The sequence below is a fragment of the Dermochelys coriacea genome, chromosome 8 (assembly GCF_009764565.3).
Source record: "Dermochelys coriacea isolate rDerCor1 chromosome 8, rDerCor1.pri.v4, whole genome shotgun sequence".
Classification (NCBI taxonomy): Eukaryota; Metazoa; Chordata; order Testudines; family Dermochelyidae; genus Dermochelys; species Dermochelys coriacea.
Genome location: NC_050075.1, coordinates 46600856 through 46621642, shown reverse-complemented (window position 1 = coordinate 46621642; position 20787 = coordinate 46600856).

The window sequence follows — 20787 nt, the reverse complement described above, 5'->3', positions numbered from 1 at the left end:
CCATCTACCTGTGGAGGAGGGAGGGCAGGGCCTCAAATGTCTGCTTACTCAGGTCCATGTCTTCCGCCTCCAGACCCTGCAGAGGCTCCTTTATGGTGCAGGTAGTCGGGCGTGGAGCATACTGGCGCACGCCTTCCTGCGCCGCTTCCGAGGGCTCCGATACGACCGGCAGCTCCTTTATCTCCATCCGAGAGGTCTTCCGCGAGACCTCTCCGGGCTGCCGGTCTTCTACCAGGACCTCCTCTGGACCTGGAAACTCTTTACAACGAGCAGGTCCGTGGCGGCCACCGAGGGGGCAGATCTCCTCGCGGAGCCCCTGCTACACAACCCCCAGCTCCGTTTGCAGGTGGCGGAGTCCCGCTCGGTGCGCCAGAGGTTGGTCCTGGCGGAGGTCACAAGAGTCGGAGACCTCCTGGACTATGACCGGGGAGACTGGCTGGATCCCCTAACCTTCGCTCAGCGCATGGGGCTTTCCAGACCTTGTACTCCCCGACGCATACTTCAGGAGGTGAAGGCCGCTTTGCCGCCCGCTGCTCGGGTTTATCTCGACCGGGTCCTGCACGAGGGCACGCCCCGCCCACCCACTACCCCAGGCCCGCCGGACCTTTTAATTGGACCCCTCCCCCGTGGACCCAACCGATCCCTTCACCCCTTCACTAGAAGCCGGCTGCACGAGATGCAGCCGGTCTGTTTTCAAACCGCGCCAAGAAAACATCTCTACACGCTTGTGCTTCACACCCTTCACGCCCGCACCCTCGTGTCCCGCCCCGATACAAAATGGCGGGACCTCCTGCCACCTTTGGAGGGTGAAGAGCCCCGGTGGGCCAGCCTATATTCCATCTTAGTCCCAAAGCCCGCCGGGGATGTCAGTTGGCGGCTCCTTCACGGAGCCGTGAGCACGGGCGTGTACTTGGCGCGGTTCACCACAATCCCAGACACCTGCCCCTTTTGCGGCGTGAGGGATACCCTGGCACATGTCTACCTGGAGTGTGCCAGGCTGCAGCCCCTATTCCGGCTCCTCACCAATATCTTATTACGTTTCTGGTTGCACTTCTCCCCTCACCTTATCATTTATGCACTCCCTATCCGTGGCCCCACAAAGTCACGGGATCTCCTGGTCAACCTCCTCCTGGCCCTAGCTAAAATGGCCATCTACAAAACCAGAGTGAGGAGGTTGGCCGATGGAGTCTCCTGTGACTGTAGTGCCTATTTCCGATCCTCGGTCCGTTCACGTATCCGGGCAGAGTTCCTCTGGGCGGCGTCCTCTGACTCCCTTGACGCCTTTGAGGAGCAGTGGGCTCTGTCCGGGGTTCTCTGCTCGGTGTCCCCGTCCGGTTCCCTTCTTTTGACCCTTTGACCGCACTCCTGTCCCTGTTATTTTATTAGTTGTCCCCCGGAATTTTTTGGGTATCTAGGTCCTGTGGATCCCCCTTTTAGGCTGGGGGGATCCTTTAGCTGTGGACGGGCCTCGCCCGCCCACTTCCCGGATCCCAATAAGACTGCTCTCCCATAGCCTTCTAGCTTGGAGGGAGGTGGGAAGCTGCTACTCCTGCTGCTGCTAGGCCCTAAGCTCTCCCTGCTGCTCCCCTGGCTGAGCCAGACACCCCCACCCCGTTCTCTGCTACTTGGCTGCTGGACCCCCCACTCTTGGGTGCTGCTACTGCTCCAACAGCAGCCCTGGGGGGGGGCTGCTAGCCCACTCCCCAGAGAGGAGGAGTGAGGGACCCCAGCCACTGCTGTTGTGGATACCACCACCACCATCACCACCTGAGAGGGGTCCTTTCTGCCTGCCTGGACTACAACCTGGAGTTTCCTGGAGCTGCTGCTGCTGCAGAGGCAGCTGCCTGGAGCTGCTGAAGCCCGAGGAGGAGAAGAAGAGGATCATCTGCCAGTGGGGCAGCACCTAGAGACTTTGCAGACCACCGTGGAGGGGACCTAAGACTGAGTAATTTTCAAACTGTGCGCTTGCGGTGGGGGTTTTGACTGTGTTTGTAGGGACACAGGGGGTGTGGCGTGGAGCTGCCCCCGGATCCATCTGTGTGTCCCCCCCAACCCCCACCACTATTACCACCACCGCTGCCCCCTCCACCACCCCCACTGGCTGTATACCATCTGACTCAGCTCCTACCTCTGGACTCAGCTGCTTGCTTGGCTTGCCACGCCCTATTTCCACCCTTTGGGCCAGAAGCAGCAGCAAGCTAAAAAAGACTTGTGCAAGTGCACATGGGCACATGTGCCCCCCCCGGACTGCCTAACCCCCAGCTTTGCCCTTTACTACCTGCCCCATTTGCCACTTGCTTTGCCTCCTCTTTTGCTCCAGCCCCCCTTACTAGCTTCAGTTTGTTTGCCTGCCCCGCCCATTTCCTTCTTCAGCCTTTGTTTGTTTGCCCCGCCCCAGCCTCTGAAGCTAGCCCCTTGGTTTCCCTGTTCTACCCCCAGACCGCTTAGCCCCTCGCTCCGTGTGCCCATGCCCCCTCCCATGCGCTTGTGCAACTCCCCATTTCAGTTGCAACCCTCTTCACTGCACCTTCAATGTTGTTGAATCCCCCCCCATAGTGCACCAAGAGGAGCCGGAATTTCCACCTTGTGTCGGTGACTGACCCCTAACCCCTGATTGCCCCCCATCCACCTAACCATCGCGTCAGGTACCGGCGGGGAGAATCCCGGGGTAGCGGAAAACAATTTCCGCTCTATATATGAGGAGATCGAGGCCCTGGGTCTGACCCCGGTCACCCAAGGGGAGGACGATCCTATGCCAGCGGGCCTCGATCTGGGCGACTTCTTTCCAGCCCCCTTTTCCCCATACTCCCTCCCCGTAACAGTTGCTTCTGCTCCCACCTCCGAGGAGCCCCTGGACTCCTCCATCAATCCGGCTGCAGAGGGCACCCTGCTGAGAGCCACCGAGCCAGTTGAGGCGACGGCCAGTGCCAGCGCTTGTGCAACTCCCCATTTCAGTTGCAACCCTCTTCACTGCACCTTCAATATTGTTGAATCCCCCCCCATAGTGCACCAAGAGGAGCCGGAATTTCCACCTTGTGTCGGTGACTGACCCCTAACCCCTCATTGCCCCCCGTCCAGCCCACCCCTTTTGGCGCCCTCCTCCCCTGCCTGCAGCCTAGCGGGGAGGAGTGGTCGACCTGCTTCCCCTCTCCCCTTCTCCTTTTGGTGTCCCCCTTTCCTCCTTGCTCATGATGGCGGGGGATGAGACGGGTGAGACCTCTCCAGTAGCCCGAGCTCCCCCTCCCCCGCATGCCCCTCTGTCACCCCTCCAAGCTTCTACCTCCGCTGCCAAACCATCTGCCATCGCCCCCGCTGGGGCACCAGCAGCGACGGGCACCGGGGTGACCTCCATTGCTGCCACGTCTATCACCCCCTCAGATTTGGGGGGAGCCCCCCCAGCCCACGGGAAGGGCCAGGGGAAGAAGAAGGGGAAAGGCCCTGCTAAAAAAACCAGGCCCTCCATGGCAGGGGCTGCCCCCGATGCCCCGGCCCCATCTCCAGCTGGGGCGCCCCTCCCCGCTGTTCCCTCCACCAGCTCTGCAGGTGTCCCTCCCCAGGCCCCCAGAGCATACGCCCAGGTGGCGGCAGCCCCTTCGCCTGCCGCTACGTCATTTCTCCAGCCCACCACCTCCGCTACCATCTATAGCGGCCGGGGCCCCTTTCCCACCATGACCAGGAAGCACGGCGTCCGTTGCCTCCTGGTGCCCGCCTCACCCCACTTGGAGACCTATGTGCGGGCGTTGGCGAGGGTGGTGGGGCCCACGGCCATTGTGGCGGCCTCCAAAATGTATGGCAAGGTCGTCTTCTTCTTAGCATCGGAGGCCGCCGCCCAGGAGGCAGTGGAGAAGGGCCTGGCGGTGGGGGGCGTGTTCGTCCCTTTAGAGCCGCTAGAGGACCTGGGCGTCCGCCTGGTCCTGACCTCCGTCCCTCCCTTTCTCCCCAATGCCGCCCTGTTACCCGCCCTTTCTACCTTGGGGAAACCCATCTCTGTCATCAGCCCTCTCCCGTTGGGCTGCAAAGACCCCGCCCTCCGTCACGTCCTCTCCTTCCGCCGGCAAGTGCAGCTTCAACTGCCGCCGGCGGCGCGCGACGGAGAGGCACTCGAGGGGTCTTTCCTAGTCCCCTACCAGGGGACCCATTACAGGGTGCATTATTCCACGGGGGAGGCCCGGTGCTACCTCTGCCGGGCGATGGGGCACGTCCGGAGGGACTGCCCCCTGGCCCGAGAAGGAGGGGCATCCAGGACAGCCGAGCCCCGGCAGGACACCGGCCCCGTCATCGCCGACGCCCCTGGCTGCCCGGCACCCGAAACTGCCCCTCCTCCTTCCCAGTCCACCATTGCTCCCGCTCGGGCCCAAGGGGTACCTCCCCCACTATGCCCAAACGAGCGGGAGAGCCCCGCCCCCGCTGTTTGCAATCTGGCGGGGCCTGTGGAGGAGGGTGCGGCAGGGACACCGCCCTGCATGGGAGAGGGCCCGCCCCAAGGGGAATCTTCCCTCCCTTGTGCTGCCCCACCGTTACCCCCTCGAGTCCCTGAGCCATCGCCTCTGCCCCCTGACACAACCCCTAATAGCCAGCCCCTGGATGATGCCATGGAGGGCTGGGCTCTAGTCCAGGGGAAGCGGGGCAAGCGGAAGGCTCGAGCTCCGCTCCTCCCATCTGACGCGGAGGCCCCCCGGAAGACCAGGAAGGGGGGCACCGATGCCGAGCCTTCCGCTCTACCCACGGGTGTGTTCCATCCACCAGAGCCGGCTGGGGAAAACGTGGCAGCACTGGAAGGCGGTATCTCCCCTCCATGGGAGTCCCTCCCCTCCAAGACCCCCGAGGCACCATCTGAAACCCCAGTGTGCCCCGAAGTAATAGTCGCATCAGGTGCCGGCGGGGAGAATCCCGGGGTAGCAGAAAACAATTTCCCCTCTATATATGAGGAGATCGAGGCCCTGGGTCTGACCCCGGTCACCCAGGGGGAGGACGATCCTATGCCAGCGGGCCTCGATCTGGGTGACTTCTTTCCAGCCCCCCTTTCCCCATACTCCCTCCCCGTAACCGTTGCTTCTGCTCCCACCTCCGAGGAGCCCCTGGACTCCTCCATCAACCCGGCTGCAGAAGGCACCCTGCTGAGAGCCACCGAGCCAGTTGAGGCGACGGCCAGTGCCACGCGGCTGGAACCTGAGCCACCAGGGGCATCCCTCGCTGGTGAGGAGCATTCGACCTCCTTTCCGGGAGAGGACCCTACAGAAGAAAGTCCACCTCCTGATGCCGTGGCTGCCAAATCCACCAGACAGCTGCGCCCGGCATCGGTGAGAGCCCTCTCCCGACCCAGAATCTCACCTCTACCCCTGCCCCTGCCCTTCTCCCGCCCACCTCCCGAGATATTATTGCCACCCCTGGGACAGTCTCCTTCCCCTTTCCAACAGATGACTCCCAGGGAATGGCCTTTGTGTTTGCCCGTCCCGACCCACCAGGGGCTGCTATCCTCCCTCCGCCGCCCCCTATCGCCCCAGCATTCAGGTCAACCCATCAGGAGCCCCGTCGGGGGTCCGCACCCTGTCTGCCCATCTCGCTGGGCCAGGGGGCTGTACCAAGGGCCCCATCGGGGAGCAACCAGACCATAACCCCAGCCCCCCATGCGCTGCGAGAGGAGTTGCGGGAGTTCCTAGAAGACGTCCGTGGCTCCCGCAACAAAGTCCAGCTTGCCCTCCAGCGATGGGGGGACTTTAATCAAATCCTCCGGGCCGCAAGGGCCCTCATGCGGGAGGGGAAAAGGACCGGGAGACAGGGCGCCGCGGCCTACCAGCGGGTCCGCCACTTCCGTGACTCCTTACTCACCTACGGGGTGGGTCACGGACTGCTACGCGGCCCGCCGGGAGCCACGAGCATCCCTGCCGGCGAGGATCCCCCCCAGCCCTCCTCATGGCACCCTTTACCATCGCAACATTGAACACCCGTGGCTGTAAGATGGGTCTCCGCAGGTCCCAGGTGCTCTCCTTCCTTCGAGAGGGGAGGTACTCTGTGGTTTTCCTGCAGGAGACCCATACGGATCCGACCGCCGAAGACAGCTGGCGGCTGGATTGGGGAGACAGGGTCTACTTTAGCCACCTCACAGTTCATACGGGTGGAGTGGCGACCCTGTTCTCCCCCGACCTACGGCCCGAGGTGCTGGGGGTCGCCGAGGCTGTGCCGGGTCGCCTGCTGCACCTCCGGGTCCAAATGGAGGGGCTCGTAGTCAACCTCGTCAACATCTATGCCCCAGCAGCGAGCCCAGAGCGGCTGCAATTCTATCAGCAGGCATCCGCCTTCCTCGGCACCTTGGATCCTCAGGAGTGCCTGGTCCTGGGAGGGGACTTTAACATCACCCTTGAGGAACGGGACCGCTCGGGAACCGAGCAGAGCCCGGCCGCCGTGGCCGTCCTCCAGGAGATAGTCGAACACCACTCCCTGGTGGACGTCTGGCGCGACCACCACCCGGATGACACTTCCACGTTCACCTTTGTCCGGGTGGAGGCCCATCGGTCGCGCCACTCCCGGTTGGACCGCATTTATTTATCACGCTTTCATCTTACACGAGCCCACTCCTCCAGCATCCGGCCGGCCCCATTTTCTGACCATCACATAACCACCGTGACAGCCTCCCTCTGCGCGGAGAGGCCGGGGCCGGCCTATTGGCATTTTAACAACAGCTTGCTGGAGGATGCGGGCTTCGTGGCGTCCTTCCGGGAGTTCTGGCTGGCCTGGCGAGGGCAGCGGCGTGCCTTTCCCTCGGCACGGCGGTGGTGGGACGTAGGGAAGGTGCGCGCTCGGCTCTTCTGCCGTGACTACACCCGGGGCACCAGCCGACGGAGGGATGCAGCGATAGAGCAGTTGGAACGGGAGGTCTTAGAGCTGGAGAGGCGTCTGGCCGCCAGCCCCGAGGATCCACCCCTCTGCGGAGCGTGCCGGGAGAAGCGGGAGGAGCTCCGGAGCCTCGAGGACCATCGGGCCCGGGGTGCCTTTGTTCGATCCCGCATCCGTCTCCTTCGGGAGATGGATTGCGGCTCCCGCTTCTTCTATGCCCTGGAAAAAAAGAGGGGGGCTAAGAAACATATCATCTGCCTACTGACTGAGGATGGCACCCCCCTCACGGATCCGGTGGAGATGTGCGAGAGGGCGAGATGCAAGCCTATGCAAGCCTTTTCTCCCCGGAGCCGACCGATCCTAACGCTTGCAGAGTGCTGTGGGAGGAGCTCCCGACGGTCAGCGTGGGCGACCGAGACCGGCTAGAGCTGCCTCTCACTCTGGCCGAGTTCTCGGAAGCCCTCCGTCGCATGCCCACCAATAAATCTCCGGGCATGGACGGGCTGACCGTGGAGTTCTACCGCGTGTTCTGGGACGTCCTGGGCCCAGACCTAGTCACCGTCTGGGCCGAGTCTTTGCAGAGCGGGGTCCTCCCTCTTTCGTGCAGGCGAGCCGTGCTCGCCTTATTGCCGAAGAAGGGGGACCTCCGCGATTTACGAAATTGGCGTCCCGTCTCGCTCCTCAGCACGGACTACAAAATCGTGGCAAAAGCCATCTCCCTGAGGCTAGGGTCCGCGCTGGCGGACGTGGTCCACCCAGACCAGACCTACACCGTCCCGGGCCGCAGTATCTTCGACAACCTATATCTGGTCCGGGACCTATTGGAACTTGGGTGTAGGGATGGTCTGTCGTTCGCCCTCCTGTCTTTAGATCAGGAGAAGGCGTTCGACAGGATGGATCACGGGTATCTAATGAGCACTCTGCAGGCATTTGGCTTCGGACGCAGGTTTGTGAACTTTCTCCGGGTGCTGTACGCTTCCGCAGAGTGTCTGGTAAGACTCAACTGGACCCTGACCGAACCGGTCAACTTCGGGCGAGGAGTACGGCAGGGGTGCCCCCTCTCAGGCCAGCTCTACGCTCTGGCGATCGAGCCCTTCCTCTGTCTCCTCCGAAGGAGGTTGACAGGGTTGGTGCTGAGGGAGCCGGAGCTGCGGCTGGTCCTGTCGGCGTATGCTGATGATGTGCTCCTCATGGTCCAGGACCCGGGCGACTTGGTGCGAGTGGAGGCTTGCCAGGCCATCTATTCAGCAGCCTCTTCCGCGCGGGTCAACTGGGTCAAGAGCTCTGGCTTGGTGGTAGGGGACTGGCAGCAGGCGAGCCCCCGCCCACCCGCGCTTCAAGCCATCCGGTGGAGCACGGGTCCGCTGCTCTATCTGGGCGTTTACCTTTCTGCCACGCATCCCTCTCCGCCGGAGAACTGGCAGAATTTAGAGGGCGGGGTGATAGAGCGGCTCCGGAAATGGACAGGACTGCTCCGGTGCCTCTCCCTTCGAGGGAGAGCGTTAGTGCTTAATCAACTAGTCCTGTCCATGCTTTGGTACCGGCTCAACACCCTGGTCCCGGCCCCGGCTTTCCTGACCAACCTGCGGACATCGATTCTGGAGTTCTTTTGGTCAGGACTGCACTGGGTCCCTGCAGGGGTTCTCCATCTACCTGTGGAGGAGGGAGGGCAGGGCCTCAAATGTCTGCTTACTCAGGTCCATGTCTTCCGCCTCCAGACCCTGCAGAGGCTCCTTTATGGTGCAGGTAGTCCGGCGTGGAGCATACTGGCGCACGCCTTCCTGCGCCGCTTCCGAGGGCTCCGATACGACCGGCAGCTCCTTTATCTCCATCCGAGAGGTCTTCCGCGAGACCTCTCCGGGCTGCCAGTCTTCTACCAGGACCTCCTCCGGACCTGGAAACTCTTTACAACGAGCAGGTCCGTGGCGGCCACCGAGGGGGCAGATCTCCTCGCGGAGCCCCTGCTACACAACCCCCAGCTCCGTTTGCAGGTGGCGGAGTCCCGCTCGGTGCGCCAGAGGTTGGTCCTGGCAGAGGTCACAAGAGTCGGAGACCTCCTGGACTATGACCGGGGAGACTGGCTGGATCCCCTAACCTTCGCTCAGCGCATGGGGCTTTCCAGACCTTGTACTCCCCGATGCATACTTCAGGAGGTGAAGGCCGCTTTGCCGCCCGCTGCTCGGGTTTATCTCGACCGGGTCCTGCACGAGGGCACGCCCCGCCCACCCACTACCCCAGGCCCGCCGGACCTTTTAATTGGACCCCTCCCCCGTGGACCCAACCGATCCCTTCACCCCTTCACTAGAAGCCGGCTGCACAAGATGCAGCCGGTCTGTTTTCAAACCGCGCCAAGAAAACATCTCTACACGCTCGTGTTCCACACCCTTCACGCCCGCACCCTCGTGTCCCGCCCCGATACAAAATGGCGGGACCTCCTTCCACCTTTGGAGGGTGAAGAGCCCCGGTGGGCCAGCCTATATTCCATCTTAGTCCCAAAGCCCGCCGGGGATGTCAGTTGGCGGCTCCTTCACGGAGCCGTGAGCACGGGCGTGTACTTGGCGCGGTTCACCACAATCCCAGACACCTGCCCCTTTTGCGGCGTGAGGGATACCCTGGCACATGTCTACCTGGAGTGTGCCAGGCTGCAGCCCCTATTCCGGCTCCTCACCAATATCTTATTACGTTTTTGGTTGCACTTCTCCCCTCACCTTCTCATTTATGCACTCCCTATCCGTGGCCCCACAAAGTCACGGGATCTCCTGGTCAACCTCCTCCTGGCCCTAGCTAAAATGGCCATCTACAAAACCAGAGTGAGGAGGTTGGCCGATGGAGTCTCCTGTGACTGTGGGGCCTATTTCCGATCCTCGGTCCGTTCACGTATCCGGGCAGAGTTCCTCTGGGCGGCGTCCTCTGACTCCCTTGACGCCTTTGAGGAGCAGTGGGCGCTGTCCAGGGTTCTCTGCTCGGTGTCCCCGTCCGGTTCCCTTCTTTTGACCCTTTGACCGCACTCCTGTCCCTGTTATTTTATTAGTTGTCCCCTGGAATTTTTTGGGTATCTAGGTCCTGTGGATCCCCCTTTTAGGCTGGGGAGGATCCTTTAGCAGTGGACGGGCTTCGCCCGCCCACTTCCCGGATCCCAATAAGACTACTTTTCTATAGCCGTCTGGCCTTGCCCCATCACAGATGACATAAACTGCCTTGTGTCGAGCTATTTATGCACATGCCTACACTCAAATTTGTCTCCAGCCGACATAAGTACCCATTACGGCAATGCAGTAAAATCACCTCCCTGAATGGTGTTGAGCCATTGTCAACCTACTTAGGTCAAAACAGTGTGAGTATAGACACTCTGTGATCTATGTTGACCTTAACAGTCCTCCAGCAGTTGTCCTACAATGCCCTATGCCCTGCAACAGCGTCCACTCTGGTCATAATTGTGAACTCTACTCACCGCCCAGAGATCAAGGCAGAGACCAGACACCACCCATCCCCATCCTTAAAAACAGCCAGCATATTTTTGCAAGGCCTTTTCCTGATTGCCCAGCTTGGTGAGCACACCTAGCAGTGCTCTATTGTGTGCAACTGACCATGCCAGCTCCACGCTCTAGACACTCTCCTGCCTGGAGCAGACAGGAGGTATTTAATCTCCTGGACCTATGGGAAGCCCAGCTGTAGACCAGCAGTAGAAACATGGACCTCCCCAAAAAGATTGCACAGAGGATGCAGGAAATGGGGTACAACAGGGACCAGAAGCAGTGCTATAGGAAGGGGAAGGAACTGTGGCAGGTGTACCAAAAGGCCAGGAAGTGCAACAATCGATCTGGTGCTGAGCCGCAGACCTGCTGCTTTCACAGCGAACAGCATGAGCTCTGCATGTTCATCCACATTGGCCATAGCTCCTGATTGATGGTGGTTTTCTACCCTGCATATTGAATGGCTTTTGATTTGTTCTGTTAGATCTGGAATGTCAGTATAAGTTTGCTTGTACCTTTGAGGGACAACAGTATACATGGATTTGCCTCCAACAGGGTTTTCATAACTCTCCTATCTGTCATGGGCAAATGAAGCACACATTGTTTCTGTGTTCTAAACCATCTTCTCTTTTTTTTCTCTCAGGTATGCTGATGACCCTTGTTTTGCTACCCAGGAAGAGAACCTTAGGCTTCTGGATGAGCTACTTAAGTAAGCTGGTCTGAAGCGCAACCCCAACCAAGACATGCTTGCTAACACAGTTGATTTTTTAGGGATTACTCTGTCCAAAGACAGAGGGACACACTCTCAACAGAAGTTGCAGGACTAGAGCCTAGAACCATAGGGATTTGGGGTAACTGAAGTGTCTGCATCACCACTGGGAGCTTTGGCTACGGTTCTGCTGGACACCCTGTGAAGTGAGGCTCAGCAGGAAGTACCACCCAGCAAGGCCTGAGTAGCAGCCCTTTACAGCCCACTGATTGACTGCTGCTAATATTTAAACCAGGAAGTCATGATGGGCAGTAGTCTAAGCAACAATTCAGACTGTTTGCCTGCTTCTGCTCCATACTCAGCTTGCTGTAGACTCTAGATTTCAGCTTCTGACCCTGGTTTGTCCTTCATTTTTCTATTTTCTTGCTTTCTATAACCTGGTGCCTGTCCCCTGACTTCCTGGTATCCTGGGCCAGCTGGACCCTGATTCTGCTATTCGCCTGCAGCTTGGTGCCTGACCCTGACTTCCCTGGCATCTGACCCAGCTCACCCATGACCCCCCTGTCATAACCATATAGCTAAGATTAGCCTAGAATTCCTCCTTACGTCTAAGGGGTTAAGAAGCTCAAATAACCTGTTTGACATCTGACCAAAAGGACCAATGGGGAAAGAAGATACTTTCAAATCTTGGGGGGTGGGGAGGAAGCTTTTTTTTTTTTAAGAAAAGTTCATAACTGTTCATGTGTTCCTTAGACATTTTAGCCGCCACCTCTGCTAAAGGTTCACTGAGCTGCGGCCTCAGCTCCACCATGTACTGGTCTGCAGAGATGCTGTACCCAAGGCAGGCCCTTTCAAAATTTTCTAAAAAGGCCACAGTATCATCAACTGCCTTGTAGGTGGGGAACTTTCTGGGATGGGAAGCGGTACCTGGAGGATTGCTAGGGTTGTCTGGTATATTCTGCTTAGCCCTTGCCATCTCTAAGTGTTTTGTCTCTAACTCAAGGTCATGCTTCCTTTTTCTTTCTTTATCCTCCAGTTTATTCTTTCTTTCTCTTTTTTTATTTTCCAGTTCATGCTTCCTCTCTCTTTCCCTCTCCTCCTGAGCATGCTTCCGGGCCTCCCACTGGGCCTCCATAGCTCTCTCATGGGCAGCCTTTTTTGCCTTCATCCATCTATCATGTTCTTTTCATCTCTCGTCAGCTTCAAATCTGGCTAATTCAAAAGCTCAAATAACCTGGTTGGCACCTAACCGAAAGGACCAATGGGGAAAGAAGATATTTTCAAATCTTGGGCAGGGGGAAGGCTTTTTTGTGTGTGTGTTCTCTTGGGAAGGAGAGAAGCATCAGGTCAGAAAATTCCTTCTCCTATAAACCATCCTAAAAGTCTCTCATATTACAAATTGTAAGTAAAAGCCAGGCAAAGCGTGTTAGATTATCTTTTGTTCTGCTTGTGAATTTTTCCTTTGCTGGAGGGAGATTTATTCCTGTTTTTGTAACTTTGAAACTAAGCCTAGAAGTTCTGCTGTGTTTTTTAATCTTTTGTTAGTCTGTAAAGTTATTTTCCATCTTGATTTTACAGAGGTGATTTTTACCTTTTTTTCAAATAAAATCCTTCTTTTAAAAACTTGACTGATTCCTCTATTGTCCTAAGACCCAGGGACTTGGGTCTGTGATCACTTTGTAACCAAATGGTCAGGATATTATTCTCAAGCCACCCCAAGAAAGGGGGTGTAAGGGCTTGGGGGGATATTTTGGGGAAATAGGAACTCCAAGTGGTCCTTTCCCTGATTCTTTGTTAAATCACTTGGTGGTGGCAGCGTACCGTCCGAGGGCAAAAAATGTGTGCCTCGGGGAAGTTTTAACTTCAGCTGGTAGAAATAAGCTTAGGGGTTCTTTCATGCAGGTCCCCACATCTGTACCCTAAAGTTCAGAGTGGGGAGGGAACCCTAACACCCCCCTATTTGTCTTCTGATTGCTGCCCAGGACCCACTGGCCACCCACAGTCCGGCCCTGACAGTAGATTGGATTACTGTTTAACTGTTACCTACTGTTTCTGCACTGAGGTTATTTTGAGGCCTTATTGGTCATCACAGATATCTTATACCTGAATTTGGCTGTATTACCACTCCCCGTCCCACCTTCTAAAGCAGGAGGTGCTGTGGGATGGGACAGAGGAGCACATGCAGTTCCTGCCTTGAAGCAGGCTGTGGCTTCTGCTCCAACCTTGGCCACACCAGGCCCTGCCCTACCTTTTCATTTGGCGGTTGCTGCCGAAGGCAGCCAGGACATTAAAAGGCCCATTGTTTATGCCTTCAGATCGCTCTCACCAACTGAATTTGAGCGCTCTGTGTGTGAACATAGCTCACTAGGCACTTAGCGGGCATCAAACATTTCACTGGCCTCTCTGCCACCAGCCTACACATGTCATGCCCACCCACCCAGTTCCTCCTCTCTGATTGGATCAAGGACAGATGGGTTTCCAGCATTTGACTGACCCACTGGTCACTGCTACTAAAGGAGAAAGACATAACCGTCCGCCCTTCACCTACCCCTTGCCTCTCCCTTTGTACAATGGCACCCCTCATGAGTGTCTTTTGCCTCCCCTCCTCCCTCATTTACCTCAGGTTTTTCAGCCTTATCTCCCTTCCCGGGCATTTTTAAGGACCGTTCCAGGTTCTGCAAGGATGCCAGACTATTTACTGCTTTTGGCCGCTGTTCTTTCTTTGTCCGCCCCTCCCCTCTCCCTTTCTTTCCCTTGCACACCTCACTCAGCTCAGTATGCTCAACTTGCTGGTGTGGTTTGTGCACTGAAACACTTCACTTCTTCTGTGCTAGCCTCTCTCTCTCTCTCTCTCTCTCTTTCTTTCTTTCTCTGTCTGGGTTTGTAATGCCCTTTTGAAATTCTTTCTGTTCTTGCATTCCCATAAGTCTGCTTCTTCTGATGGTTTCCCACTGGTTTACGCCTCCTTAGTGTCCTATATTGATTCTCTTGCCTTTCCTCTCCCCTCCCTTTCTTCTGAAAGTTAAAAGTCACCATAGTACAGCTCCATTTCACTAAGAAAATTCTGTAGCTGATTTTCTTGCAGAACAGGGCACTCAAAGAGAGGAGAGGAATGCAGGATATGCAGAACCTTGACCATGGCTCATCTGTTGTTAAACAAAGGAACCAGCAGCTGTGGACAAAGGGATTCTAATGCAACAGCTTGCCTAGGGAGCAAACTGAGGTTTTGCCTGAGTTGTGGCCTGAGTTGCTGTTTCCTGCGAAGGCCTCAGAGTGGAAGTGTAAGCTCCTTTATGGGAACTGCATCATCCTGAGCAATGCTGGGCTTCAGCTTTTATTTTCACCTGTTTCGTTTGTTTGGCTTCAGTACCGCACAGACTCTCTTCATACTGGTTCTTTGGGTGTGTTCACACTGGGACTGCATCCATTGGAGTACAAATCCATTGCTTCCACACTATTGAAATCAGTGCAGTACCTGCTGGTCAGAGGGTGACACCTGTCACCAGCCCTTTAAGACAGAGCAGGGCCCGGGCACCTGGGCCTTATCAGTACCTTCCAATGTGGCCAGTGAACTGGGTTTAAAAGAGGGCACCTGGGCCCTAGGGAGGGATGCCTGGGCCAGTCAGAGAGAAGAACTGCCAAAAATAGCATTTTTGGGGTCTGCAGGGAGGCTGAAGGCAGGAGACTAGCAAGAGGGATATGCTGGCTGGCGTCCCCAAGCTGGGGCCAAGAAGGGCCAAGAAGGGCTGTAGCTCAGGGAGCTGTGGAGAGAGTTGCCTGCTGGCTGGAAGTGGGAAAGCCAGAGGCAAGGGCTGGAGAGGGCTGGGGAACAGTGGAGGGGCTTACCCATTGAGCTCTCCAGGACCAGAGAGCTGGACCCAGGGGATAGGGCCAGGGGAGAGAGGGATGCTCCCAGCAGCAAGGCGGTGGGGGTTCCTGCTGGGAAAAGCTGCATTGCACCCCACTCAGGGTGCCTGCCCAGGGACAGAAGAGGCCCTTTGTAATAACTGGGCATGCAAATTTACCCTAATTGTGAGCTCAGTTGTGGGAAAGGGTATAAAGGGTTATGAAGTGTCCCAATAACCTATACTAGCCAACACTGTCAGGGAGCAGGGCCTGCAGCAGAGCCAGTCTCTAGGCAACCTCATGAGCACAGCCAGCCTGTAGGAAACTGCCTGCTTGGTGGGAAGAGTCAGCACACGGGCTCTTAACCCCAGCAGCAGCAGTACTTCAGTGGCTGCTCAAAACATTCGCCCATGGCTGTGATAGCTCTTCTGCCTGCTTGTCCCCAGTGTTGTTCTAGCCTTGGATCCAGCCCTGCTCCGACCTTGCTTCACTCTAGGTAATCTGGTCCTGACTCTGGGCTCTGATTTCTGACTTCAAACTTTGGCCCTGGGCTCCTATTTCTGGCAAGTGACTCCAGCTCTAACCACTGGACCTGACTCCAGCTCTAACCACTAGGTGTGTTCTGGTCACATGACAATAAGAAAATGTGCAGAAGGGAGGCAGACAAAATGAATTAGTCCAACCTAAAAGGCCAACTGATATAACTCAAGGGCTGTGTAAAAATCATGCCTGGTGAACAATAACGGGACACAGATAGACTAAATTTGGCATATCAGAAGTTAGGCCTAATTGATGGACAATATAATGAAAGGATGGGCAATTCCACCCATAACTCCCTTTGGGGACCTTAAAGAAAGAGACTTTGGGAGAAAAATTGACCACGGGAAGGAGTTTCATCATCATGGCGGCCACTCTCACCATCTCCTGGGGGGACCTCCTGGGGGGATCTCTTCATCCTCAGTCTGAGAAATGTCCTGACCAGGCCAGGCCAGAGAGAGGGACCCAGATGACATCTCCACCCATACCAGCTTCAGCTAAATCCCTACAACCATTGGCATGTGAGACTTTGTCCCCACTCCTCACCCATGTGTCTTTTTCTCTCCCTATCTTATTTCCCCTCTTTCCTCTCTCTGTCTTTCTCTCTCCTTTTTCCTTCTCTCTAATAAGAGTCTGGCTTAGTCGGCCAAGACTGTACATTTTACAACACTGCTAGTGAGCCTGTGACCAGAAAGAGGCAGCTAAAAGCAATACCCCAAAAAGCCCTAATGCAGTAACGTTGCAAGTGAGAGTCAACACCAGAGACAGAAGTTGCATTTTCTATCTTTGCTGTTCTTTCCTCTCCTCTTTGTGTGCATTTGGCTTCTAGGAAACAGGATTAGACTTTAATGACAACAGATCCAGCCCATCTCAACTAATTTCTTCTCTTTTCCTTAAAAAGGATGGTCATTATCTGTAATACTGTCCAAGAGACTGTTAAACAAGGGGGGGTTTCCTTCTGTAAACTGTCTCCAGCTGAAGAGAAAGGATACCATGTCATCCCTGGACAGAGAACAAGGCAGGTTGTTAAAATGCAAGGCTTACTTAATATTCTACATTTCAAAAGCTTTAACAACTATTTTTCTGTCTTTTCTGTATCTGTAATACAAAGTTAAAGGATTTTTAATGGTGTCTTTGCCATGGTGCTAAGCAGGCTAAGGTCTCTGTATACCAAAACTTGGGCCTTGTATAACACTGTTTAATGTTGGACAGTGACTTGATTACGCTAACAGCTTTGGCTCAGATATTCCAGCTAAATTAATACAATAGTCCTGACAGAGTCTGGGCATGGTTAAGGGGCTGGTGTGTGGGGCCTTTCGGGATAGGATGTCCTGAATTTTAATGAGTGCTTGCACTGGGGTGAGAAATGGACTGTATGTTTAGAACTTTTGTTATGGACTGTTTTGCACATGTTTTTATAATAAGCCAGCCCCAAGGAGGCCATTGTATCCAGAGAGCCAGAAGTAAAGTTATTGAAGCCTCTGACGGAGGGAAACTGAGGCAGGTTCACTAGTTGTGCCCTGACCTGCTGAAGGAGGACGCTCTAAGTAGGGCTCGCCTTATGACATTGCTACATCTAGCCTGGGGGGAGATGGAGGGACACTCTTGGGAATCCATTCAGTAATATGCTCCCTGTTATATTGCTGTGCCTGTTGAAGTGAACGGCAAGCCGCCCCCCCAGTGTTTTGACTGCCCTCTTGTGGTGGTTCTAGTTATAGTATTTCTTGGTGCAGGAAATTCCTTTTCAACTCTTCTAATCGGAAGCCTTTGACGTGTCTGAGTTTGGCAAACAGAAAAAATGCCTGAGGGGGTGTTAGTATATCCAGTGAGTGCTTCAAGATCCCCTCTCAGCTGATCCACCGAGGATGAGTCTTACAGCCCTAGTGAGGGAGCTTTAGTGTCAGCTGTAGCAGTGCATGCGTCTAGGTCTGTAGGTCCCTACTTCAATCCCTGCTGTGTTGGTCAATATGGAGGCCATCATATTAGCACCAGACTTCAAGATCACTGCCACCAAAAACCCCCCCAAAAAACAAACCCTCCCCGTCTATGTGAACAACATAGCACACTTGCAAAAAGACCCATTTTCCACAGCTCTAGTATTAGCTCAATTAAAATTCGGGCCTGGATACCAAATTATCCCAATGAAACCAGAGGCAGTTACAACTTGTGCAATAGGCATGCTGTAGCAATGCTTGCATAACTTTTTATAGCACTGTTGCAACCATTCTCTAACTCTGCTCCATGTCAGATATTAACGTCATGAGCACTACAGGCATGCCTCGTGCTGGAGCTGAGGGGGCCATGAACCTGTATGTCAATGTCCTCTTTGCTGACTAGCCAACGTCACTGACCATACTGTCCTAGCTACAGAGTAGCATTGTGGAATGGAGTAGTAGGGAGGTCGTCCCATTGACCTGGGTTTCTGGCCCTGCGCCACCATGTTTGCTAGTTGGCCTCATATTTTGTATGGCTGGTCAAAAACATGTTTGTTTTTTTCTTTTCCTGTGGGAAAATTTTAAAAAAGCTGAAATTTCTCCCCAACTTTTTTGGTTTGGGGGATTTCAGTTCCTCCCTCCCACCTTAATCCTTGAAACATGAGCACGTAATTCTATTTCCCTGCCAGTGACATCTCCAGTGACTTCAGACTTGTTCTGGATCTGGCTGCTAACTGTTTATGGCACAAGGTTACAGACTGAATTCATCATGTTGCTTGACATGAATGGGGTGGGATTGACACTTGTCTTGGCTGCACATCTGGATGGCTGTCCTTGCTTCAGATTTGAACCAAAGGGTCTTTTTTATTCATTAACTGCAGGGATCTATGGACTCAAACTCTTTATGATGAACATGGAGAGAAGTCAGCCAGAATTGACCAGGGAAGTCCAGGCATGAAACCTACATCCCATGGAAGGGCTGTTCTAGTACTTGTCAGTACTCTAGTACAGGCTAGTTCTAATACTTGAAGGGAAGCTCGCAAGAGGAAACCATATGATTCGCTATTTTCACTAAGGAAAATGTGCACAGTTGTGATGAATTGGGTGGAAGTTTGGGGATGGTTTAAAACAAGCATAAGGAAGTACCTTTTTACACAATACACAAACAACCCATGGAACTCTTTGCCAGAGGATTTTGTGAAGGCCAAGACTATAACAGAGTTCAAAAAAGAACTAGATACATTCATGGAGGCTAGGTCCATCAATGGCTATTAGCCAGGATGGGCAGGGATGGTGTCCCTAGCCTCTGCTTGCCAGAAGCTGGGAATGAGCAACAGGATGGATCCTTGATGATTACCTCATCTGTTCATTCCCTCTGGGGCACCTGGCATTGGCCACTGTCGGAAGACAGGATGCTGGGCTAGATGGAGCTTTGGTCTGACCCAGTATGGCTCTTCTTATGTTCTTATAATGAAGAGAGAGACAGACATAGGAATGAAGAGGGGATCTGTGGTCATGATCCAATGCCTGAGAATCCCATTCTGCAGCAAAACCAGGCAGTAGAAAAAGCCATCCAACAAATATCGCCCTAAGTGTGCTGTGTGACCTTGGGCAAAACTTTTCCCTTCCCTGTGCTTCTGTTTCTCCTCCTGCCCTTTGTCTTTCTTCTCTGCAGAGACTGGAAGCTCTTTGGGGAAGACGCTGTCTCTCACTGTGGATTTGTACAGCACCTAACACAACGGGGTCCTAATCTTGGCTGGATCCTCTACTAATAGGGAAGTTAGTGAATAGATAGTCAAGAAACCCATGTTGTTCCAGATTAACAGTGAAGCTAGATCCAAAGGCCAGCTGACAAGCAGTGATGCCCATACTTTTTGGAGTTATCTTTCTGCCCACATGGAATAATACTGAGCCCTTCCTAGTAGGGCAGAAGAAATTGGACAACCAACTCACGCTGAAAATCGTGACAAAACCAAATGTTTGAATCCCTGTAATTAACCGATTGCAAAGATCTCCTTTATTTGCTTCAACCTGAATAAGCTAATGAACTCAGTTAAAAGGATTAAAAACCTTTCCATTTAATTGTCAACATGCCAGTTAAACTAATTGAATTGTTTCATTAGTTTATGGAATTTAAAATGATCTATAAAATGGAGCCTAATCAATGTGTTGTTCATTCTGACTGCCACATCCTTCTCTGGGGTATGATTTCCCACTGCACTTCCTTAGTCCCCCTTTTCTGGTTGATTCTTCTTTCTTGTATGCGGTGTTTGACCCTGACCCTGTGGGCCAGACCCTGTTACAGAAACGTGGGGCTGGAAGGGCCAACCAGAAGTCAGCTAGTCCGTGTCCCACACGCATGGAAGCAGATAGCGGTGACTCTTTCGCTCTACGCTGCCAGCTTGTGACCAGAATCCAAAAGCAATGGACACATTTAGTTAGATGCACCACCCATCTTTCATAACCCAAGATCGCACCCTTTTGGAAACTGCACCTTTATATTCCAAGGTGGAGAGGAGTGAGGGTTATGTAGCAGCACTTCAAACTGTGGGGTTAAACAACATTCCCATCTCTGCCACTGCCTGGTTATGTGACCTGGGGCAAATCACTTTGCTTCTCTGTGACTCAGATAGGACAAAGGGTGCAGGGAGAAACTAAGACTGTAAGCTATTCGGGATAGGCATTGCCTAACTGTGGCCACGTCTTCACTACGCACCACTGGCGGTGGCGTGTAAAGTACATGTAGCTATGCACCATGGTGAAAAACAGGTTTCAGCCATGCTATAGTATGTAGCTACAAGTGTCAATGAAAGGCTCTGGCAGAGGGAAGCAGTGGGGAAAGGCTCCATCCCTGCTGCCGGAGGCTTTTCCTGCTGGGGGCTATGCATGTATGTACATTACACACCACTGAAAGAAGCACACAGTGTAGATGTACCCCCAGTATATGTACAGTGCCTAGCACAACTGAACCCCAAACTCTTCTGAGGCTCCAGGTGCTACTTTAATACAAATATGTCATAGGTCATCTGGGCAACATGCATCCATGTGCTTTACTCTGCCCTCTTTTCCATAGCTGTCATGACTGGGATGTGGGCAAGCTGACCCAGTGGTCAGAGGTGAGTCACGAGCAAGAAGCCAGGTTGGGTTGGATACCAGGTCAATGTCAGGCAGTAGGGACAGGTAGCACAATGGATGCAGCCCTGAGCAGGAGAAACCCCATTACACAGACAATTTCCTGGTCCTCTGTTTGGTTTCAGCAGGAGCAGGGAACAAATCGGGACTCCTGGAGTTCCACCAATGAGAACCTCTGACTGGAGTCCTCTGTCAGGGTTGAGCTTCTCATTCTGGCAACTGTTACCAGGTCTCTAGGAGCCAATAAGTTCTGACCAGCTGTCTCAGAGCCCTGTGGACTAGGGTTTGGGACCAGTGGTCCCTGATGACACCTAACGATTTT